Source organism: Procambarus clarkii, chromosome 20 (assembly GCF_040958095.1).
Source record: "Procambarus clarkii isolate CNS0578487 chromosome 20, FALCON_Pclarkii_2.0, whole genome shotgun sequence".
Classification (NCBI taxonomy): domain Eukaryota; kingdom Metazoa; phylum Arthropoda; class Malacostraca; order Decapoda; family Cambaridae; genus Procambarus; species Procambarus clarkii.
Genome location: NC_091169.1, coordinates 7,298,474 through 7,324,723, shown reverse-complemented (window position 1 = coordinate 7,324,723; position 26,250 = coordinate 7,298,474).

Genomic DNA, 26,250 nt, shown 5'->3' with positions numbered 1-26,250 from the left:
TCCAACCACTGTTCATAACTAAACTTATTTCCTAGTCATCAGAAAATAACCGTGTTCTTCATGTTTCATTGTCATTTCATAACTAACTTTATCCGTCTTCAAGTAATTGAAAATAGTCTTGTTCATCATTTCGTAACAGCCATTATGTTTTTGTCAAGTAAGAAAAATAACCAAAGATATCTTTCATCGCTGTTCTTAACTGACATTATACTTTGGGGAGCACAAAAATAGTCTCCCTCGTCATGTTTTGTCTTTTTCCTTAACAAAAGTATTCATCAGTCAACTAAAAAATAGTTACTTCATCATGTTTCCTTGTCATTTCTTAACTGAAATACCACTTCTCTCATCTGAAAATAGTCATGTGTAGCCTCTTTCCAACACTGTGCTTAACTAAAGTAACCTTTCACTTCGCTAAAATAGTCATATTCATCATTGTTCCTAACTAAAATTATATGTCGTTAAGTAAGAAATATAGTCAAAGACACTCTTCGAGACATCAAGGACTTACTCAAAGACATCAAAGTTGCACTCAAAAACATCCTTTGAGACATCAAAAACATCCTTTAAGACTTCAAGGGCACTCTTCGAGATATCAAAAGACACTCTCAAACACTTAAAAAATTTACTCGCATCCTCAAAGTTATTCTCAGAGTCATCAAAAAGTTAATCTCAGTCATCAAAATGTTATTCTCTAAGTAACCTTTCGTTCATCAGAGAAACTTTCTAAGACATCTTCGTTCATTAAAGTTAATCTCAGAGGCATAAAAGTTATTCTCAGAGCTAACAAAATTATTCTCGATGGCATCAAAAAGTATTTTCTCGTTCATCAAAGTTAATCTCAGAGTTAACAAAGGTAATCTCTAACTCACTCTCGTTCATCAAAGTTGCACTCAAAGACATCCTTTAAGACATCAAAGACATCCTTTAAGACATCAAAGTTATTCTCAGAGGCGTAAAAGCTATTCTCAGAGACATAAAAGTTGTTTTCAGAGACATAAAAGTTATTCTCTAAGTAACCTTTCGTTCGTCAGAGAAACTTTCTAAGACATCTTCGTTCATTAAAGTTAATCTCAGAGGCATAAAAGTCCTTCTCAGAGCTATCAAACTTGTTCTCAAAGTCATCAAAGTTTTCCAAGACAAAGTTAATCTAAGACATCATCTTTCATCAAAGATATTCTCTCTAAGCCATCAATGTTCTTCTCTAAGACATAAAAAGTTATTCTCTAAGACATAAAAAGTTATTCTCTATGTCATCAAAAAGTTATTCTCTGAGCTAACAAAATACTACTCATGTTCTCAAAGACATTCTCAAAGTCATCAAAGTTGTTCTGTAAGATATCTTCAAGACATCAAAGTTACTCTTCATTACATCAAAGACGCATTCAAAATACTACTCAGGTTCTCAGAAGTCATTCTGAAAGTCATCAAAGTTATTCCAAGAGACTTCAAATGTTATTCTCGAAGTCATCAAAGATATTCTCAGAGTCATCGAAGGTAATCTCTAACTCACTTTCGTTCAACATAGTAATTCTCTAAGTCATCAAAGTTATTCTCTAAGACAACAAAGTCATTCTCAGAGTCATCAAAAGTTATTCTCAGAGTCACCTTTGTTATTCAAAGATGCCTTCTGAGACATCCTCGTTCAACAAAAACTGTCCTCAGATCCATCAAAAAGTTAAATACAGTCATCAAAGTTATTCTCTAAGTATCTTTTCGTTCATCAGAGAAGCTTTCTAAGACATCTTTGTTCATCAAAGTTGTTCTCTAAGACATCAATGTTGTTCTCTAAGACATCAAAGATGTTCTCTAAATCATAAAAGTTAATCTATAAGTCACCTTCGTTCATTAGAGAAACTTTCCAATCCATCTTCGTTGATCAAAGTTATTCGCAGAGTCATCAAAGTGATCTCTAATTCACCTTCGTTCTCCAAAAAGTTGTTCTCTAAGACACCTTCGTTCATCAAGGAAACTCTTCTTCTTCCATATGTTATTCTTTAAGACATCTTCAGTCATAAAATTTCTATCCAAAATGTAACTAGTTCAGCTTTTCTTACCAAACCTGCACTTCTGTTAAAATATATTTTCGTAGTCACTTTACCCTAAAACTGTTCTCTGAACTATCCTAACTTAACTTACCTTACCTTACCTATCTTACCTAACTTAACCTGCGTAACCTAACTCTACCTATCGTAACATAACTTACCTTACCTTTACCTATCTTACCTAACTTAACCTGCATAACCTAACTTTACCTATCCTAACATAACTTACTTTACCTTACCTATCTTACCTAACTTTACCTATCGTAACATAACTTACCTTACCTTACCTATCATACCTAACTTACCTAACCTAACCTAACTTATCCTGCTTAACCGAACTTACCTTACCTTACCTATCTTACCTAACTTTACCTATCGTAACATACCTTACCTTACCTTACCTATCATACCTAACTTACCTAACCTAACCTAACTTATCATGCTTAACCTAACTTACCTACATTTACCTAACTTAACCTGCTTAACTTAACTTTACCTATCCTAACTTAACTTACCTAACTTAATCTAACTTATCCTGCTTAACCTAACTTACCTACATTACCTAACTTAACCTGCTTAACCTAACTTTACCTACCCTACCTAACTTAACCTGCTTAACCTAACTTACCTTACCTTACCTAACTTAACCTGCTTAACCTAACTTACATAACTTAACCTAACCTAACTTATGTATCTAATCTTACCTATCCTAACCTAACCTAACTTGCTTTACCTAACTTAATCTTACATTCCCAAACTGATGTATCCTAACTTATCTAGTCCAACCAGACATGATCTAACTTACATAATTATTCCTGCTTGTCTTTTGTGTTTCGTCAATCATTGTCTCATATTCATTTACTCATTTCAAGGGTTAATTTCTCAAATGGACATTTTTGCATTTCAAGTGTTATTTGTTTAAGATTGGGTGTTTAACCATTTCAAAGGATTTTTGTTATATATGGGAATTTACTCGTTTCAAGGGCTAATTTCTCAAATGGACATTTTTGCAGATCAAGGGTTATTTGTTAAAGTTCGTCAAGTTGCTCATAAGTTGTATTTATTATGTTTGTTATCATTTATCTTATTCCCCAACCCCTTAACCTAACCTCTTGTAATCTTAGTGTATTTAGTAGGTTCTATGATATGTTCTTATTCCCCAACCCTTTAACCTAACCTTTCAGATGTAGTTTATTGTGTTTTTGACGTATTTGTTGAATATATTATCCTTTTCATAACCTTTCAGATGTAGTTTTGTTTCTCCTTTGTATATTTTTTTTTACCCACCATCCCACTTAACCTTCTTTCCTTCTTTTACTTTGTTTTCACTATAAGTTCATTCTTTATCTTATTAATAATAAAATTACAATAGTAAATAATCAGATCTACTAAGACTTGAAATTGAGAAAAAACAAGAGAGCAAGGGAGTGAGAGCATGAAAAGAGGAGAAAAGAGTAAGAGAGAGGGGGAGGAAGAGCATGGGAGTACTAAGACTTGAATTTGAGAAACAAGAGAGCATTTGAGCAAATGAGTGAGAGAGGGGGGGAGGAAGAGAGAGAATAAGGGAGAGAGATAGAAAAGGAGGGTTAGAAGGAGTAGGAGAAACAAAGTAAAAGAAGGAAAAGTTAAGTGGGATGGTGGGTAAAAAAAAATATACAAAGGAGAAACAAAACTACATCTGAAAGGTTAAGAAAAGGATAATATATTCAACAAATACGTCAAAAACACAATAAACTACATCTGAAAGGTTAGGTTAAAGGGTTGGGGAATAAGAACATATGATAGAACCTACTAAATACACTAAGATTACAAGAGGTTAGGTTAAGGGGTTGGGGAATAAGAATAAATGATAGTTTATTCACCACGCCTTGGATAGTAAACACAACTCCATGGATAGTGAACACCACGCTAAGGATAGTGAACACCACGCCTAGTTCAGTGAACACCACGCCAAGGATAGTAAACACCACTCCAAGGACGGTGAACACCACGCCAAGTTCAGTGAACACCACGCCAAGGTTAGTGAACACCACGCCAAGGATAGTGAACACCACGCAAAGGGTAGTGAACATGACGCCAAGGGTAGTGAATACCACGCCAAGGGTAGTAAACACCACGTCATGGGTAGTGAACACCATGCCATGGGTAGTGAGCACCACGCCAAGGGCACTGAACACCACGCCATGGGTAGTGAACACCACGCTAAGGGTAGTGAACACCACGCTAAGGGTAGGGAACACCACGCCAAGGGTAGTGAACACCACGACAAGGGTAGTGAACACCACGCCAAGGGTAGTGAACACTATGCCAAGGGTAGTGAACACCATGCTAAGGGTAGTGAACACCACGTCCAGGGTAGTGAACACCACGTGAAGGGTAGTGAACACCACTCCAAGGCTCGTGAACACCACACAAAGGGTAGTGAACACCACGTGAAGGGTAGTGAACAACACGCCAAGGGTAGTGAACACCACGCTAAGGGTAGTGAACACCATGCCAAGGGTAGTGAACACCATGCCAATAGTAGTGAACACTAACAAAAGGGTAGTGAACACCAAACCAAGGGTAGTGAACACCACGCAAAGGGTAGTGAACATGACGCCTAGGGTAGTGAACACCACGCCAAGGGTAGTAAATACCACGCCATGGGTAGTGAACACCATGCCATGGGTAGTGAACACCACGCCAAGGGCAGTGAACACCACGCCAAGGGTGGTGAACACCATGCCAAGGTTAGTGAACCCCACACCAAGGGTAGTGAACATGACGTCATGGGTAGTGAACAACCACGTTAAGGGTAGTGAACACCACCCCAAGAGTAGTGAACACCACGTTAAGGGTAGTGAATACCACGCCAAAGGTAGTAAACATGAGGGCAAGGGTAGTGATCACCACGCCAAGGGTAGTAAACACCACTCCATGCGTAGTGAACACCATGCATGGGCAGTGAACACCACAGCAAGTTCAGTGAACATCACGCTAAGGGTAGTGAACACCACGCCAAGGGTAGTGAATACCACGGCAAGGGTTGTGAACACCACGCTAAGTATAGTGAACACCACGCTTAAGGATAGTGAACACCACGCCAAGGATAGTGAACACCACGCCTTGGATAGTAAACACAACTCCAAGGATAGTGAACACCACGCTAAGGATAGTGAACACCACGCCTAGTTCAGTGAACACCACGCCAAGGATAGTAAACACCACTCCAAGGATAGTGAACACCACGCCAAGTTCAGTGAACACCACGCCAAGGTTAGTGAACACCACGCCAAGGATAGTGAACACCACGCCAAGGATAGTGAACATCACGCCAAGGATAGTGAACACCACACAAAGATAGTGAACACTACGACAAGGATAGTGAACACCACACCAGGGGTAGTGAACACCACGCCTAGGATAGTAAACACCACGCCAAGGATAGTAAACACTACGCTAAGGATAGTGGACACCACACCAAGGGTAGTGAACACCACGCTAAGGATAGTGAACACCACGCCAAGGATAGTGAACACCACGCAAAGGATAGTGAACACCACGCCAAGGGTAGTGAACACCACGCCATAAGTAGTGAACACCACGCTAAGAGTAGGAACACCACGCCTAGGTAGTGATCACCACGCCAAGGGTAGTGAACACCAAGCCAGGGTAGTGAACACTATGCCAAGGGTAGTGAACATTATGCCAAGGGTTGTGAACACCACGCCAGGGTAGTGAACACCACGTGAAGGGTATGAACACCACGCAAAGGGTAGTGAACACCACGCCAAGGGTATTTACTACCACGCCAAGGGTATTTACTACCACGCCAAGGGTAGTGAACACCACGCCAAGGATAGTGAGCACCATGCCAAGGGTAGTGAACACCATCCCAATGGTAGTGAACACTAAGCGAAGGGTAGTGAACACCAAGCCAAGGGTAGTGAACACCACGCAAAGGGTAGTTAACATGACGCCAAGGGTAGTGAACACCACGCCAAGGGTAGTAAACACCACGCCATGGGTAGTGAACACCATGCCATAGGTAGTGAACACCACGCCAAGGGCAGTGAACACCACGCAAAGGGTAATGAACACCACGCTAAGGGTAGTGAACACCACGCTTAGGGTAGGAAACACCACGCCAAGGGTAGTGAACACTAAGCGAAGGGTAGTGAACACCAAGCCAAGGGTAGTGAACACCACGCAAAGGGTAGTTAACATGACGCCAAGGGTAGTGAACACCACGCCAAGGGTAGTAACACCACGCCATGGGTAGCGAACACCATGCCATAGGTAGTGAACACCACGCCAAGGGCAGTGAACACCACGCAAAGGGTAATGAACACCACGCTAAGGGTAGTGAACACTATGCCAAGGGTAGTGAACACCATGCCAAGGGTAGTGAACACCACGTCCAGGGTAGTGAACACCACGTCCAGGGTAGTGAACACACTCCAAGGGTAGTGAACACCACGCAAAGGGTAGTGAACACCACGCCAAGGATAGTGAACACCACGCCAAGGGTATGAACATCACGCTAAGGGTAGTAAACCCATGTCAAGGGTAGTGAACACATGCCAATGGTAGTGACACTAAGCGAAGGGTAGTGAACACCAAGCCAAGGGTAGTGAACACCACGCAAAGGGTAATGAACATGACGCCTAGGGTAGTGAACACCACGCCATGGGAAGTGAACACCATGCCATGGGTAGTGAACACCACGCCAAGGGCAGTGAACATGACGTCATGGGTAGTGAACACCACGTTAAGGGTAGTGAACACTACGCCAAGAGTGGTGAACACCACGTTAAGGGTAGTAAACACCACGCCAAGGGTAGTAAACATGAGGCAAGGGTAGTGAACACCACGTCAAGGGTAGTGAAGAACATGCCAAGGGTAGTGATCACCACGCCAAGGGTAGTGAACACCACGCCATGGGTAGTGAACACCATGCCATAGGTAGTGAACACCACGGCAAGTTCAGTGAACATCACGCTAAGGGTAGTGAACACCACGCCAAGGGGGTGAATACCACGGCAAGGGTTGTGAACACCACGCTAAGGAGAGTGAACACCACGCAAAGATAGTGAACACCACGCCAAGGATAGTGAATACCACGCCTTGGATAGTTAACACAACTCCAAGGATAGTGAACACCACGCTAAGGATAGTGAACACCACGCCAAGGGTAGTGAATACCACGGCAAGGGTTGTGAACACCACGCTATGGATAGTGAACACCACGCCAAGGATAGTGAACACCACGCCTTGGATAGTAAACACAACTCCAGGGATAGTGAACACCACGCTAAGGATAGTGAACACCACGCCTAGTTCAGTGAACACAACGCCAAAGATAGCAAACACCACTCCAAGGATAGTGAACACCACGCCAAGTTCAGTGAACAACACGCCAAGGTTAGTGAACACCACGCCAAGGATAGTGAACACCACGCCAAGAATAGTGAACACCACGCCAGGGTAATGAACATGACGCCATGGGTAGTGAACACCACGCCAAGGGTAGTAAACACCACGCCATGGGTAGTGAACACCATGCCATGGGTAGTGAACACCACGCCAAGGACACTGAACACCACGCTATTAGTAGTGAACACCACGCTAAGCGTAATGAACACCACGCTAAGGGTAAGGAACACCACGCCAAGGTAGTGAACACCACGCCAAGGGTAGTGACACCACGCCAAGGGTAGTGAACACCACGCCAAGGGTTGTGAACACTATGTCAAGGGTAGTGAACACCATGCCAAGGGTAGTGAACACCACGTCCAGGGTAGTGAACACCACTTGATGGGTAGTGAACACCACTCCAAGGGTAGTGAACACCTCGCAAAGGGTAGTGAACACCACGCCAAGGGTAGTGAACACTATGCTAAGGGTAGTGAACACCATGCCAAGGGTAGTGAACACCACGTCCAGGGTAGTGAACACCACGTGAAGGGTAGTCAACACCACTCCAAGGGTAGTGAACCCCTCGCAAAGGGTAGTGAACACCACGCCAAGGGTAGTGAACACCTCGCCAAGGGTAGTGAACACCACGCCAAGGATAGTGAACACCACGCCAAGGGTACTGAACACCACGCTAAGGGTAGTGAACACCATGCCAGGGTAGTGAACACCACGCAAAGGGTGTGAACATGACGCCTAGGGTAGTGACACCACGCCAAGGGTAGTAAACACCACGCCATGGGTAGTAAACACCATGCCATGGGTAGTGAACACCACGCCAAGGAGTGAACACACGCCAAGGGTGGTGAACACCACGCTAAGGTTAGTGAACACCACACGCCAAGGGTAGTGAACACCACGCCAAGGATAGTGAACACCACGCCAAGGGTAGTGAACACCACGCCAAGGTAGTAAACATGATGCAAGGGTAGTGAACCCACGTCAAGGGTAGTGAAGAACATGCCAAGGGTAGTGATCACCACGCCAAGGTAGTGAACACCACGCCATGGGTAGTGAACACCATGCCATGGGTAGTAAACACCACGGCAAGTTCAGTGAACATCACGCTAAGGGTTGTGAACACCACGCTAAGGATAGTGAACACCACGCTAAGGATAGTGAACACCACGCCATGGATAGTGAACACCACGCCTTGGATAGCAAACACAACTCCAAAAATAGTGAACACCACGCTAAGGATACTGAACAGCACGCCTAGTTCAGTGAACACCACGCCATGGATAGTAAACACCACTCGAAGGATAGTGAACACTACGCAAGTTCAGTGAACACCACGCCAAGGTTAGTGAACGTCACGCCAAGGATTGTGAACACCACACAAGGATGGTGAACACTACGGCAAGGATAGTGAACACCACACCAGGGGTAGTGAACACCACGCCAAGGATAGTGAACTCCACGCAAAGGATAGTAAACACTACGCTAAGGATAGTGAACACCACACCAAGGGTAGTGAACACCACGCTAAGGGTAGTGAACACCACGCCAAGGATAGTGAACACCACGCCAAGGATAGTGAACACCACGCCAAGGATAACAAACACCACGCCAAGGATAGTGAACACCACGCCAGGGATAGTGAACACCACGCCAAGGATAGTGAACACCACACCAGGGGTAGTGAACACCACGCCAAGAATAGTGAACACCACGCCAAGGATAGTGAACACTACGCTATGGATAGTGAACAACACGCCAGAGGGTAGAGAACACCACGTCAAGGTTATTGAACACCACGCCAAGGATAGTGAACAACACGCCAGAGAGTAGTGAACATCACGTCAAGGATAGTGAACACCACGCCAAGGATAGTGAACATTATTCTAAGGATAGTGAGCACCACACTAAGGATAGTGAACACCACGCCAAGGATAGTGAACATAACACTAAGGATAGTGAACACTACGCTAAGGATAGTGAACATAACACTAAGGATAGTGAACACTACGCTAAGGATAGTGAACACCACACCAAGGGTCGATGAAAAGAAAACATCAATATTATGGTGCTTTAATTTTAACTAATTTGTTTGTCACATTTTTAACGTATTGCTCGATTACGTAAATTGCGATGTAATAGGAGTAGGCCACTATCTCCAGAGGAAGATCACATCTCGAGAAGATCACATCTCGAGAAGATCACATCACAGGAAGATCACATCACAGGAAGATCACATCTCGAGAAGATCACATTTCGAGAAGATCACATCACAGGAAGATCACATCTCGAGAAGATCACATTTCGAGAAGATCATATCTCGAGAAGATCACATCACAGGAAGATCACATCTCGAGAAGATCACATCTCGAGAAGATCTCATTTCGAGAAGATCACATCACAGGAAGATCACATCTCGAGAAGATCACATTTCGAGAAGATCACATCTCGAGAAGATCACATCACAGGAAGATCACATCTCGAGAAGATCACATCTCGAGAAGATCACATTTCGAGAAGATCGCATCTCCAGAAGATCACATTCCCAAAGATCACATCTCCAGAAGATAACATCTCCAGAAGATCACATTACCAGAAGATCACATTCCAGAACATCACATCTCCAGAAGATAACATCTCCAGAAGATCACATCACCAGAAGATCACATCACCAGAAGATCACATCACCAGAAGATCACATCTCCAGAAGATCACATCTCGAGAAGATCACATCTCCAGAAGATTACATTCCCAGAAGATCACATCTCTAGAAGATAACATCTCCAGAAGATTACATCACCAGAAGATCACATCACGAGAAGATTACATCACCAGAAGATCACATCTCCAGAAGATCACATCTTCAGAAGATCACATCTCAAGAAGATCACATCTCGAGATCACATCTCGAGAAGATCACATCTTGAGAAGATCACATCTTGAGAAGATCACATCTCGAGAAGATCACATCTCGAGAAGAACACATCTCGAGAAGATCACATCTCGAGAAGATCGCTTCTCGAGAAGATCACATCTCCAGAAGATCACATCACCAGAAGATCACATCTCCAGAAAGTCACATCTCGAGAAGATCACATCCCGAGATGATGACATCTCCAGAAGATCACATCTCGAGAAGATCACATATCGAGAAGATCACATCACCAGAAGATCAAATCTCCAGAAGATCACATCTCGAGAAGATCACATATCGAGAAGATCACATCACCAGAAGATCAAATCTCCAGAAGATCACATCTCGAGAAGATCAAATCTCGAGATGATCACATCTCCAGAAGACCACATCTCGAGAAGATCACATCACCAGAAGATCACATCTCGAGATGATCACGTCCCCAGAAGATCACATCTCCAGAAGATCACATCACAGGAAGATCACATCTCGAGAAGATCACATCTCGAGAAGATCACATTTCGAGAAGATCACATCACAGGAAGATCAAATCTCGAGAAGATCACATTTCGAGAAGATCACATCTCGAGAAGATCACATCACAGGAAGATCACATCTCGAGAAGATCACATCTCGAGAAGATCACATTTTGAGAAGATCGCATCTCCAGAAGATCACATTCCCAGAAGATCACATCTCCAGAAGATAACATCTCCAGAAGATCACATTACCAGAAGATCACATTCCCAGAACATCACATCTCCAGAAGATAACATCTCCAGAAGATCACATCACCAGAAGATCACATCACTAGAAGATCACATCGCCAGAAGATCACATCTCCGGAAAATCACATCTCGAGAAGATCACATCTCGAGAAGATCACATCTCCAGAAGATCACATCTCCAGAAGATCAAATCTTCAGAAGATCACATGTTCAGAAGATCACATCTCCAGAAGATCACATCTCCAGAGGAAGATCACATCTCCAGAAGATCACATCTCGAGAAGATCACATTACAGGAAGATCTCATCTCGAGAAGATCACATCTCGAGAAGTTCACATCTCGAGAAGGTCACATCTCGAGAAGATCGCATCTCCAGAAGATCACATTCCCAGAAGATCACATCTCCAGAAGATCACATTTCCAGAAGATCACATTCCCAGAGAATCACATCTCCAGAAGATAACATCTCCTGAAGATCACATCACCAGAAGATCACATCACCAGAAGATCACATCTCCAGAATATCACATCTCGAGAAGATCACATCTCCAGAAGATCACATTCCCAGGAGATCACATCTCTAGAAGATAACATCTCCGAAGATCATATCACCAGAAGATCACATCTTCAGAAGATCACATCTCAAGAAGATCACATCTCGAGATCACATCTCGAGAAGATCACATCTTGAGAAGATCACATCACCAGAAGATCACATCTCGAGAAGATCACATCTCGAGAAGAACACATCTCGAGAAGATCACATCTCGAGAAGATCGCTTCTCGAGAAGATCACATCTCCAGAAGATCACATCACCAGAAGATCAAATCTCCAGAAGATCACATCTCGAGAAGATCACATCTCGAGAAGATCACATCTCGAGAAGATCACATCCCCAAAGGATCACATCTCCAGAAGATCACATCTCGAGAAGATCATATCTCTAGAAGATCACATCGCCAGAAGATCACATCTCCGGAAAATCACATCTCGAGAAGATCACATCTCCAGATCACATCTCTAGAAGATCACATCTCCAGAAGATCAAATCTCCAGAAGATCACATGTTCAGAAGATCACATCTCCAGAAGATCACATCTCCAGAGGAAGATCACATCCCCGGAAGATCACATCTCGAGAAGATCACATCTCTAGAAAATCCCGTCTCCAGAAGATCACGTCTCCACAACATCACATCTACAGATGATCACATCTCCAGAAGATCACATCTCCAGAATATCACATCTCGAGAACATCACATCTCCAGAAGATCACATCTCCAGAAGATCACATCACCAGAGATCACATCTCCAGAAGATCACATCACCAGTTGATCACATCTCGAGAAGATCACTTCTCCCGATGATCACATCAGCAGAAGATCACATCTCGAGAAGATCACATCTCTAAAAATCACATCTCGAGAAGATCACATCACCAAAAGATCACATCCCCAGAAGATCACATCCTTGGAAGATCACATCCTTGGAAAATCACATCCTTGGAAGATCACATCCTTGGAAGATCACATCACCGGAGGATCACATCTCCAGATTATCACATCTCCAGAAGATCACATCACCAGAAGATCACATCTCGAGAAGATCACATCTCGAGAAGATCACATCTCCAGAAGATCAAATTTCCAAAAGATCACATCACCAGAAGATCACATCTCCAGAAGATCACATCACCAGAAGATCACATCTCGAGAAGATCAATATGCCAATTACTAAGCGGCGATGGAACACATTTTGCCCAAACCCCCCTGCAGTTTTCAAAATATCCCAAACATCCAAATTCGACACTTGACCCTATTTTGGAGCCAAATTCTTGCTTTCTGCACGTATTCGAAGTTTTAAATTACGATTTTTTTCCGAAAATAAGCCAATACCCAGCAAACAATTTTAGGTTGCCACAACATATCTGGAAAGTATTTGAAAGTATTGGAAACGTTTGTTTTATCGTATCAGATACGATATTGTGTGTGGACTTAAATAGGTTTCCAAAACTTATAACCAAGACATATGTATCTAACACTAATTTGAGATGTTGTGGCAACTTTACACTCCTAACATGAGTCATTCATAATCCATTCATATACCAATATGAATCTCTTATGAAAGGTTTGAGCCAATAATCTGAACCCTTTTCACATCTTTGTTGTTTAAAGTTAAATTTCTTGAAATTAAATTATATTTTATATTATATTATTTTTATTATATTTTATATTGTATTATTATTTTCAATTTAAATATTAAAACCAATTGAAGGGTAAAAAAATCTAATAATTTATATTTCTTTTATTATTTACTAACAATTATAATTATTTACTAACGGAGAGAGGGGAGGCTGTACGGCGGAGAGTGGCGGCTGTGGCGGACAGTGGCGGCGGTGGCGGATAGTGGCGGCGGCGGACAGTGGCGGCGGGCGGACAGTGGCGGCGGTGGCGGATAGTGGCGGTGGGCGGACAGTGGCGGCGGTGGCGGATAGTGGTGGCTGTGGCGGATAGTGGCGGCGGGCGGACCGTGGCGGCTTTGGCGGCGGTGGTGGACAGTGGCGGCGGCGGTGGTGGACAGTGTCGGCGGGCGGACAGTGGCGGCGGCGGGCGGACAGTGGCGGCGGCAGGCGGACAGTGGTGGCGGCGGGCGGACAGTGGTGGCGGCGGGCGGACAGTGGAGGCGGCGGGCGGACAGTGGTGGCGGCGGTCGGACAGTGGTGGCGGCGGGCGGACAGTGGTGGCGGCGGGCGGACAGTGGTGGCGGTGGCAGACAGTGGTGGCGGTGGCAGACAGTGGTGGCGGTGGCAGACAGTGGTGGCGGTGGCGGACAGTGGTGGCGGTGGCGGATAGTGGCAGCGGGCGGACAGTGGCGGCGGGCGGACAGTGGCGGCGGCGGACAGTGGCGGCGGTGGGGGATAGTGGCGGCGGGCGGACAGTGGCGTCGGGCGGACAGTGGCGGCGGTGGCGGATAGTGGCGGCGGGCGGACAGTGGCGGCGGTCGGACAGTGGCGGCGGTGGCGGATAGTGGCGGCGGGCGGACAGGGCGGCGGCGGGCGGACAGTGGCGGCGGGAGGACAGTGGCGGCGGTGGCGGATAGTGGCGGCGGGCGGACAGTGGCGGCGGGCGGACAGTGGCGGCGGGCGGACAGTGGCGGCTGTGGAGGATAGTGGCGGCGGGCGGACCGTGGCGGCTTTGGCGGCGGTGGTGGTCAGTGGCGGCGGGCGGACAGTGGCGGCGGCGGGCGGACAGTGGCGGCGGCGGGCGGACAGTGGCGGCGGCGGCGGACAGTGGCGGCGGCGGGCGGACAGTGGCGGCGGCGGGCGAACAGTGGCGGCGGCGGGCGGACAGTGGTGGCGGCGGGCGGACAGTGGAGGCGGCGGGCGGACAGTGGAGGCGGCGGGCGGACAGTGGAGGCGGCGGGCGGACAGTGGGCGGCGGGCGGACAGTGGTGGCGGCGGGCGGACAGTGGTGCGGCGGGCTGACAGTGGTGGCGGCGGGGACAGTGGTGGCGGCGGCAGACAGTGGTGGCGGTGGCGGACAGTGGCGGACAGTGGCGGCGGTGGCGGACAGTGACGGCAGTGGCGGACAGTGGCGGCGGTGGCGGACAGTGGCGGACAGTGGCGGCGGTGGCGGACAGTGGCGGCGGTGGCGGACACTGGCGGCTGTGTCTGGCGGTGGTGGCGGGCGGTGGCGGGTGGCGGCGTCTGTGATGAGTGGTGGCGGCTGGCGGTGGTGGGTGGTGGCGGCGGTGGTGGTGGGTGGTGGTGGGCGGCGGCGGCTGGTGGTGGTGGGTGTGCGGCGGTGGTGGTGGGTGGTGGTGGCGGCGGCGGCTGGTGGTGGTGGTGGGTGGTGGCGGCGGGTGGTGGGTGGCGGCGGCGGCTGGTGGTGATGGGTGGTGGCGGCGGGTGGTGGGTGGTGGCGGCTGTGGGGGGTGGCGGGCGGTGGCGGGCGGTGGCGGGCGGTGGCGGGCGGCGGCGGCTGTGGTGGGTGGTGACGATCGGCGGTGGGGGGGCTGGTGGCGGCTGGCGGTGGGGCGGTGGCGACTGTGGCAACGGGCGGTGACGGCTGATAGCGGGCGGTGGTGGCGGCTGGTGGCAGGTGGTGGTGGCGGTGGTGGCGGCTGGTGGTGGCGGCTGGTGGTGGTGGCAGCTGGTGGCGGTCATGGCTGCTGGTGGTGGTGGCAGCTGGTGGCGGTGATGGCGGCTGGTGGTGGTGGTGGTGGCGGCTGGTGGTGGTGGCAGCTGGTGGCGGTGATGGCGGCTGGTGGTGGTGGCAGCTGGTGGCGGTGATGGCGGCTGGTGGTGGTGGTGGTAGTGGTGGTGGCGGCTGTGGTGGTGGCAGCTGGTGGCGGCTGGTGGCGGTGATGGCGGCTGGTGGTGGTGGTGATGGCGGCTGGTGGCGGGCGGTGGCGGGCGGTGGCGGCTTGTGGCGGCTGGTGGGGGTGGGTGGTGGTGGTGGGTGGCGGTGGCTGGTGGCGGGTGGCGGCTGGTGTGGGTGGTGGCGGCGTGGCGGCGGCGGCGGTGATGGGTGGGGCGGCGGCGGCGGTGGTGGGTGGTGGTTGCGGCGGCGGTGATGGGTGGTGGCGGCGGCGGTGGTGGTGGGTGGTGGTGGCGGCGGCGGTGATGGGGGTGGCGGGGTGGTGGTGGGTGGTGGTGCGGCGGCGGCGGCTGGTGGTGGTGGTGGTGGTGGTGGGTGGTGGCGGCGGGTGGCGGTGGTGGGTGGCGGTGGCTGGTGGCTGGTGGCGGGTGGCGGCTGGTGGTGGGTGCTGGCGGCGGGTGGTGAGTGGCGGTGGTGGGTGGCGGTGGCTGGGGCGGTGGCGGCTGGTGGTGGGTGGTGGGGTGGCGGGGGCGGCTGGTGCGGCGGCGGCGGTGATGGGTGGTGGCGGCGGCGGCGGTGGTGGTGGTGGTTGCGGCGGCGGTGATGGGTGGTGGCGGCGGCGGTGGTGGTGGTGGTGGTGGCGGCGGCGGCTGGTGGTGGTGGGTGGTGGTGGTGGGTGGTGGCGGCGGGTGGCGATGGTGGGTGGCGGTGGCTGGTGGCTGGTGGCGGGTGGCGGCTGGTGGTGGTGGTGGCGGCGGTTGGTGAGTTGCGGTGGTGGGTGGCGGTGGCTGGTGGCGGGTGGCGGCTGGTGGCGGGTGGTGGCGGGTGGCGGCTGGTGGTGGGTGGTGGCGGGTGGCGGCTGGTGGTGGGTGGTGGCGGGTGGCGGCTGGTGGTGGGTGGTGGGGGTGGCGGCTGGTGGTGGGTGGCGGGTGGCGGCGGGTGGTGGGTGGGGTGGTGGGTGGTGGCGGCGGGTGGTGAGTGGCGGTGGTGGGTGGCGGTGGCGGCTGGTGGTGGGTGGTGCGGGTGGCGGCTGGTGGTGGTGTGGCGGGTGGCGGCTGGTGGTGGTGGTGGCGGCGGGTGGCGGTGGTGGGTGGCGGTGGCTGGTGGCGGGTGGCGGCTGTGTGGCGGCGGGTGGTGAGTGGCGGTGGTGGGTGGCGGTGGTGGTGGCGGGTGGCGGCTGGTGGTGGGTGGTGGCGGGTGGCGGCTGGTGGTGGGTGGTGGCGGGTGGCGGCTGGTGGTGGGTGGTGGCGGGTGGCGGCTGGTGGTGGGCGGCGGGTGGTGAGTGGCGGTGGTGGGTGGCGGTGGGTGGTGGCGGGTGGCGGCTGGTGGTGGGTGGTGGCGGGTGGCGGCTGGTGGTGGGTGGCGGGTGGCGGCGGGTGGCTGGTGGCGGGTGGCGGCGGGTGGCGGCTGGTGGTGGGTGGCGGGTGGCGGCGGGTGGCGGCTGGTGGTGGTTGGCGGCTGGTGGTGGGTGGTGGCGGGTGGCGGCTGGTGGTGGGTGGGCTGGTGGTGGGTGGTGGGTGGTGGCAGGTGGCGGCTGGTGGTGGGCGGCGGGTGGCGGCGGGTGGCGGCGGGTGGCGGCTGGTGGCGGCCAGCTGGGACACACCCTTCTCCACAGTACAACTAACCATATGTCTCTCTCACCCACCAGCCCAGTGTTGCCAGCTCGCGCTCTCAAAATGTTTCCTTCAAAGATTGTATATTATCTTTGAACAACAAGTTTGATTATCAAGGAAATAATGCATATATTATTGTCACATTAATACTGTGCAATATCTTATTACATTCCTGCTAAATAATTATAATTTGAAACAGGACAAAAAATCCAACATATATATAAAAACCAACATTAGAGATCACGAGGCCTAGGCCTCGCCTGTGACCACACATCCTGCCTCCCTGGCCTGCTACCCTCTCACACCTCACACTCTTAACTCTCTCATAATCACTCTCACTCTCTTACTCTGTCACTCTTACTCTCTGTCACTCTTACTCTCTGTCACTGTTACTCTCTGTCACTCTTACTCTCTGTCACTCTTACTCTGTCACTCTTACTCTGTCACTCTTAGTCTCTGTCACGCTTACTCTGTCACTCTTACTCTGTCACTCTTACTCTCTGTCACTCTTACTCTCTGTCACTCTTACTCTCTGTCACTCTTACTCTCTGTCACTCTTACTCTCTGTCACTCTTACTCTCTGTCACTCTTACTCTGTCATTCTTACTCACTCTCAGTCACCCTTACCCATTCATACTCACTCTCTCACTCTTACTCTCATACTCTTACTCTCAATTACTCTTACTCTCAATTACTCTTACTCTCAATCACTCTTACTCTCATTCTTACTCTTACTCCTACTCCCAATCACTCTTACTCTCAATCACTCTTATTCTCATTCTTACTCATACTCTCACTCTTACTCTTACTCCCAATCACTCTTACTCCCAATCACTCTTACTCTCAATCACTCTTACTCTCAATCACTCTTACTCTCATTCTTACTCTTACTCACTCTTACTCTCAATCACTCTTATTCTCATTCTTACTCCTACTCCCAATCACTCTTACTCCCAATCACTCTTACTCTCAATCACTCTTACTCCCAATCACTCTTACTCTCAATCACTCTTACTCTCAATCACTCTTACTCTCAATCACTCTTACTCTCATTCTTACTCTTACTCACTCTTACTCTCAATCACTCTTATTCTCATTCTTACTCCTACTCCCAATCACTCTTACTCCCAATCACTCTTACTCTCAATCACTCTTACTCTCAATCACTTTTACTCTCAATCACTCTTACTCTCAATCACTCTTACTCTCACTAACTCTCAATCACTCTTACTCTCACTCTAACTCTCAATCACTCTTACGCACTATTACTCACTCTTTCTCTCAGTCATCCTTACTCACTCTCATACTCACTCTTACTCTGTCACTCTTACTCTCTGTCACTCTTACTCTCTGTCACTCTTACTCTCTGTCACTCTTACTCTCTGTCTCTCTTACTCTCTGTCACTCTTACTCTCTATCACTCTTACTCTCTATCACTCTTACTCTGTCATTCTTACTCTGTCACTCTTACTCACTCTCAGTCACCCTTACCCATTCATACTCACTCTCTCACTTTTACTCTCATACTCTTACTCTCAATTACTCTTACTCTCAATCACTCTTACTCCCAATCACTCCTACTCCCAATCACTCCTACTCTCAATCACTCCTACTCTCATTCTTACTCTTACTCTTACTCCCAATCACTCTTACTCTCAATCACTCTTATTCTCATTCTTACTCTTACTCTCACTCTTACTCCCAATCACTCTTACTCCCAATCACTCTTACTCTCAATCGCTCTTACTCTCAATCACTCTTACTCTCAATCACTCTTACTCTCAATCACTCTTACTCTCAATCACTCTTACTCTCATTCTTACTCTTACTCACTTACTCTCAATCACTCTTATTCTCATTCTTACTCCTACTCTCACTCTAACTCCTACTCCCAATCACTCTTACTCCCAATCACTCTTACTCTCAATCACTCTTACTCCCAATCACTCTTACTCTCAATCACTCTTACTCTCAATCACTCTTACTCTCAATCACTCTTACTCTCAATCACTCTTACTCTCACTCTAACTCTCAATCACTCTTACTCTCATACTCACCCTTACTCTCAATCACTTTACTCTCACTCTTACTCATTCTGTCACCCTTACTCACTCTGTCACTCTTACTCACTCTCAGTCACTCTTACTTATACTCACTCTTACTCACACTTACACACTCTCTGGCACTCTCACTCACCTTCAGTCACTCTTACTCACTCTTACCCACTCTCGCTCACTCTTACTCACTCTAGTTAATAAGAACACGCCAATATAAGACAACAAAACGTTTTCAGATTCTTTCTCACCACTTTCCAGCAACTTTTATAATTTATATAAATTATCTTAGGGAATAATACATAAATTATATATTTAAACATGATATTAGTGTTTAGTGGAATGCATAAGGAGTCAAATTGTGTTAAAAAGAGCGATTTTTAGAAAATTTGGAAAACTACTTTTTTCTGTTCATATTATAACTAAATGGATTTTAAAGGTTTCACTCAGCCAATATATATCATTCACAATTTATTAAAGAATTTTACAAAAAAAAACATAAATTTTATATTTAAACATGTAAAAACTATTTGTTTTACATTTGGAAGAAAATAATTGTAGAAAAACAATTTATAATTAAACCTTTGTGTTTGGATTTTTTGAGTAAAAGTTTCTCAAAGGCTCTCCTGCACCATTCTCAATGCAAATCATTCCCACACCTATGGGAAGAGATAGGCGAACGTTGTGTAGATGATTTGTGTTTGCTGGGTGGAGTCCTCTGCCAGTGTGTTGCTGAAGACCTCTGCCAGTGTGGTGGAGATTCTGCAGTGTGTTGCTGGAGACCTCTGCCAGTGTGTTGCTGAGACCCCTGCCAGTGTGTTGCTGGAGACCCTGCCAGTGTGTTGCTGGAGACCCCTGCCAGTGTGTTGCTGGAGACCCCTGCCAGTGTGTTGCTGGAGACCTCTGCCAGTGTGTTGCTGGAGACCTCTGCCAGTGTGTTGCTGGAGACCCTGCCAGTGTGTTGCTGGAGACCCTGCCAGTTGTTGCTGGAGACCCTGCCAGTGTGTTGCTGGAGACCTCTGCCAGTGTGTTGCTGGAGACTCTGCAGTGTGTTGCTGGAGACCCTGCCAGTGTGTTGCTGGAGACCCTGCCAGTGTGTTGCTGGAGACCCCTGCCAGTGTGTTGCTGGAGACCCTGCCAGTGTGTTGCTGGAGACCCTGCCAGTGTGTTGCTGGAGACCCCTGCCAGTGTGTTGCTGGAGACCTCTGCCAGTGTGTTGCTGGAGACCTCTGCAGTGTGTTGCTGGAGACTCTGCCAGTGTGTTGCTGGAGACCCTGCCAGTGTGTTGCTGGAGACCCTGCCAGTGTGTTGCTGGAGACCCTGCCAGTGTGTTGCTGGAGACCTCTGCCAGTGTGTTGCTGGAGACCTCTGCCAGTGTGTTGCTGGAGACCCTGCCAGTGTGTTGCTGGAGACCCTGCCAGTGTGTTGCTGGAGACCCCTGCCAGTGTGTTGCTGGAGACCTCTGCCAGTGTGTTGCTGGAGACCTCTGCCAGTGTGTTGCTGGAGACCCTGCCAGTGTGTTGCTGGAGACCCTGCCAGTGTGTTGCTGGAGACCTCTGCCAGTGTGTTGCTGGAGACCTCTGCCAGTGTGTTGCTGGAGACCCTGCCAGTGTGTTGCTGGAGACCCTGCCAGTGTGTTGCTGGAGACCTTGCAGGTTTGCTGGAGACCTCTGCCAGTGTGTTGCTGGAGACCCTGCCAGTGTGTTGCTGGAGACCCTGCCAGTGTGTTGCTGGAGACCCTGCCAGTGTGTTGCTGGAGACCTCTGCCAGTGTGTTGCTGGAGACCTCTGCCATGTGTTGCTGGAGACTCTGCCATTGTGTTGCTGGAGACCCTGCCAGTGTGTTGCTGGAGACCTCTGCCAGTGTGTTGCTGGAGACCTCTGCCAGTGTGTTGCTGGAGACCCTACCAGTGTTGCTGGAGCCCCTGCCAGTTGTTGCTGGAGACCCTGCCAGTGTGTTGCTGGAGACTCTGCCAGTGTGTTGCTGGAGACCTCTGCCAGTGTGTTGCTGGAGACCCTGCCAGTTGTTGCTGGAGACCCCTGCCAGTGTGTTGCTGGAGACCTCTGCCAGTGTGTTGCTGGAGACCTCTGCCAGCGTGTTGCTGGAGACCTCTGCCAGTGTTGCTGGAGACCCCTGCCAGTGTGTTGCTGGAGACCTCTGCCAGTGTGTTGCTGGAGACCTCTGCCAGGTGTTGCTGGAGACCCTGCCAGTGTGTTGCTGGAGACCTCTGCCAGCGTGTTGCTGGAGACCTCTGCCAGTTGTTGCTGGAGACCCTGCCAGTGTGTTGCTGGAGACCCCTGCCAGTGTGTTGCTGGAGCCCTGCCAGTTGTTGCTGGAGACCCTGCCAGTGTGTTGCTGGAGACTCTGCCAGTGTGTTGCTGGAGACCCCTGCCAGTGTGTTGCTGGAGACCTCTGCCAGTGTGTTGCTGGAGACCTCTGCCAGTGTGTTGCTGGAGACCCCTGCCAGTGTGTTGCTGGAGACCCCTGCCAGTGTGTTGCTGGAGACCTCTGCCAGTGTGTTGCTGGAGACCTCTGCCAGTGTGTTGCTGGAGACCCTGCCAGTGTGTTGCTGGAGACCCCTGCCAGTGTTTGCTGGAGACCCTGCCAGTGTGTTGCTGGAGACCTCTGCCAGTGTGTTGCTGGAGACCCTGCCAGTGTGTTGCTGGAGACCCCTGCCAGTGTGTTGCTGGAGACCCCTGCCAGTGTGTTGCTGGAGACCTCTGCCAGTGTGTTGCTGGAGACCTCTGCCAGTGTGTTGCTGGAGACCCCTGCCAGTGTGTTGCTGGAGACCCCTGCCAGTGTGTTGCTGGAGACCCTGCCAGTGTGTTGCTGGAGACCTCTGCCAGTGTGTTGCTGGAGACCTCTGCCAGTGTGTTGCTGGAGACCCCTGCCAGTGTGTTGCTGGAGACCCTGCCAGTGTGTTGCTGGAGACCCTGCCAGTGTGTTTGGAGCCCTGCCAGTGTGTTGCTGGAGACCCCTGCCAGTGTGTTGCTGGAGACCCCTGCCAGTGTGTTGCTGGAGACCTCTGCCAGCGTGTTGCTGGAGACTCCTGCCAGTGTGTTGCTGGAGACCTCTGCCAGTGTGTTGCTGGAGACCTCTGCCAGTGTGTTGCTGGAGACCTCTGCCAGGTGTTGCTGGAGACCCTGCCAGTGTGTTGCTGGAGACCCTGCCAGTATGTTGCTGGAGACCTGCCAGTGTTGCTGGAGACCTCTGCCAGTGTGTTGCTGGAGACCCTGCCAGTGTGTTGCTGGAGACCTCTGCCAGCGTGTTGCTGGAGACTCCTGCCAGTATGTTGCTGGAGACCCTGCCAGTATGTTGCTGGAGACCTCTGCCAGCGTGTTGCTGGAGACCTCTGCCAGCGTGTTGCTGGAGACTCCTGCCAGTATGTTGCTGGAGACTCCTGCCAGTGTTTTGCTGTGTGTGTGAGTGTGTGTACTCACCTAGTTGTACTCACCTCCTCATCCTCGAAATATCCTCGAATTTGGTATTATAGTGATTTTTTTCACGTTTTTCATGTAGGGTGATTTTAGGTAAAAATGTTCGAACTTTCTAATATATTGATCCTACTTCATGTTGTCTTCTATTTGTGATTTGGCCTACAAATCTCAGAAATTCCCATAATATTGCGTTTTTAAGCAAGTTTTCTTGCATTGTGCCTTGTACGTAAAATCCGAATTTAGCAATATTTTGAGGTTTTTCATCGTTGTTTCCTTTATGAGATTTCATCCAAATATAACGATTTAGGCCATACTTGGCCGTTTTTCCACGTTTTCAAGCATTTTCGGTTTACTGCCATTAATTCATTAAATATACGATAAATATGATGCAAACACGTAATGAATTGCAAATTACCCTTAAATATTTGATTTTCAATCAACTATTTGTACCTTGTTAAAATAGTGAGTCAAATATTGTTTAAGAGAGATTTTCAGTTTTTATTGCATATTTCGACGTTTCAGCCGGATTAGAGCAGTTTTCGAGTACCTCATCTCTCAGTAATATAAACGGAAATTCAGAATCATTTTAGTTAATTCTAAAGAAAAAACACAGATTTTATTCATTTGAATTGGAAACAACGTTTTCATATGCCTTTTTAATGATCAAAATAATTCGCAGCCTCGCTCTATGACTTGATGTAAAAATCCTCGAATTTGTTATATAGTGACTTTTTCACGTTTTCATGTAGAGTGATTATAGGTAAAAATGTTCGAATTTACTAATATTTTGATACTACTTCATGTTGTCCCACTATATGTGATTTTGCCTATAAATCTCAGAATTTCACATAATATTGCGTTTTAAGCAAGTTTTCTTGCATTGTGCTTTGTACATAAAATCATCGAATTTAGCAAAACTGAGTTTTTCATCGTTGTTTCCTTTATAAGATTTCAACCAAATATCAACGATTTAGGCAATATTTTGCCGTTTTTTCAGCGTTTTCAAGCCTTTTCGTTTTATTGCCATTAATTAAAAAAATTTACTTTAAATATGATGCAAACACGTAATTAATTGCAAATTAAAATTAAATTTTTCATTTTAATCAACTATTTTTACCTCGTTAAAATATGAGTAGGATATTGATTAGAAGAGATTTTCTGTTTTTATTGTATATTTCGACGTTTCAGCCGGATTAAAGCGGTTTTACGAGTACCTCTTCTTGCGGTAATATAAACGGAAATTCTGGAACATTTTAGGTAATTCTAAAGAAAACACATTAATTTTTATCATTTGAATTGAAAACAACGTTTCCATATGCCTTTTTAATTATCAAAATAATACGCAACCTCGCTCTATGATTTGATGTAAAAATCTTCGAATTTGGTATTATAAAGACTTTTCACGTTTTTCATGTAGAGTGATTTTAGGTAAAAATGTTCGAATTTACTAATATTTTGATACTACTTCATGTTGTCCCACTATCTGTGATTTGGCCTAAAAATCTTAGAATTTCACATGATATTGCATTTTTAAGCAACTTTTCTTGCATTGTGCTTTGTACTTAATATCATCGAATTTAGCAATATTTTGAGTTTTTTTCATCCTTGTTTCCTGTATGAGATTTAAACCAAATATCAAGGATTTAGGCAATATTTTGCCGTTTTTACGCGTTTTCTGGCCTTTTCTGTTTATTGCCATTAATTCAACAAATTTATGATAAATATGATACAAACACGTAATTAATTGCAAATTAAAATTAAATACTTGGTTTTAAATCACTATCTGTACCTCGTTGAAATAGTAAGTAATACTGTAATAGAGAGTAATACTCTCCTAATATTGATTAGGAGAGAATTTCTTTTTATTGCATATTTCGACGTTTCAGCCAGATTAGAGCAGTTTTACGAATTCAGAAAAAAACGGAAATTCAGGAACATTTTAGGTAATTCTAAAGAAAACACATTGTTTTTTATCATTTGAATTGTAAACATCGTTTTCACATGCCTTTTTAATGATCAAAATAATTCGCAACCTCGCTCTATGATTTGAAGTAAAAATCCTCGAATTTGGTATTATAGTGACATTTTTTACGTTTTTCATGTAAGGTGATTTTAGGTAAAAAGGTTCGAACCTACTAATATTTTGATACTACTTCATCTTGTGTCTCTATTTGTGATTTTGCCTACAAATCTCAGAATTTCACATAATATTGCGTTGTTAAGCAAGTTTTCTTGCATTGTGGCTTGTTCATAAAATCATCGAATTTAGCAATATTTTGAGGTTTTTCATCGTTGTTTCACAAGAACAACTGCTCTAAACTAATGAGATTTTATCCAAATATCAACGATTTAGGCTATATTTGGCCGTTTTTTCACATTTTCAAGCATTTTCGGTTTATTGCGATTAATTCATTAAATTTACGATAAATATGATGCAAACACGTAATGAATTTCAAATTACCCTTAAAAATTTGATTATCAATCAACTATTTGTACCTTTTTAAAATAGTGAGTCAGGTATTGATTAAGAAAGATTTTCTGTTTTTATTGCATATTTCGACGTTTCAACCGGATTAGACCAATTTTACGAGTACCTCTTCTCTCAGAGACCCAGAACTTGGCTCCAAAATATGGATCAAGCATCGAATTTGGGATGTTTGGGATATTTTGAAAACTGCAGAGAGGGTTTGGGCAAAATGTGATCCATCGCTGCTCTCAGTAATTGTCATATTTTCGGTATAAAATGTCCTAATTTAAACTGCGAATACGTGAAGAGAGCTAGAATTTGCCTCCAGAATATGGCTCAAGGGTGGAATTTGGGATGTTTGGGATATTTTGAAAACTGCGGGGGTTTTGGGGAAAATGTGACCTTTCGCCGCTTACAGTCATTGGCATATTTTCGGTATAAAAAGTCGTAATTTCAAACTGCGAATACGTGCAGAGAGCCGAATTTGGCTCCAAAATATGGCTCAAGTGTCGAATTTGGGATGTTTGGGACATTTTGAAAACTGCAGGGGGGTTTTGGCAAAATGTGACCCATCGCGTTTTTAGTAATTGGCATATTTTCGGTAAAAATGTCGTAATTTCCGCCTGCGAATATGTGCAGAGAGCCAGAATTTGGCTAAAAAATATGGCTCAAGGGTCGAATTTGGGATGTTTGGGATATTTTGAAAACTGCAGGGGGTTTTGGGCAAAATGTGACCCTTCGCTGCTCACAGTAATTGGCATTATTCGGTATAAAAATTTAAAATTTCAAACTGCTAATACGTGCAGATAGCCCAATTTGGCACCAAAATATGGCTCAAGCGTCGAATTTGGGATGTTTGCGATATTTTGAAAACTGCATGGCGGGGTTTGGGCAAAGTGTGACCCATCGCCGCTCTAATTAATTGGCATATTTTCGGTATAAAAATTCGTAATTTCAAACTGCGAATACGTGCAGAGAGCCCGAATTTGGCTCCAAAATATGGCTCAAAGGTCGAATTTGGGATGTTTGGGATATTTTGAAAACTGCAAGAGGGTTTGGGCAAAATGTGATCCATCGCCGCTTTCAGTAATTGGTATATTTTCGGTATAAAAAGTCGTAATTTCAAACTGGGAATACATGAAGAAAGCCAAAATTTCGCTCCAAAATATGGCTCACGGGTCGAATTTGGGATGTTTGGGATATTTTGAAAACTGCAGGGAGGGTTTTGGCAAAATGTGATCAATCATCGATTTCAGTAAT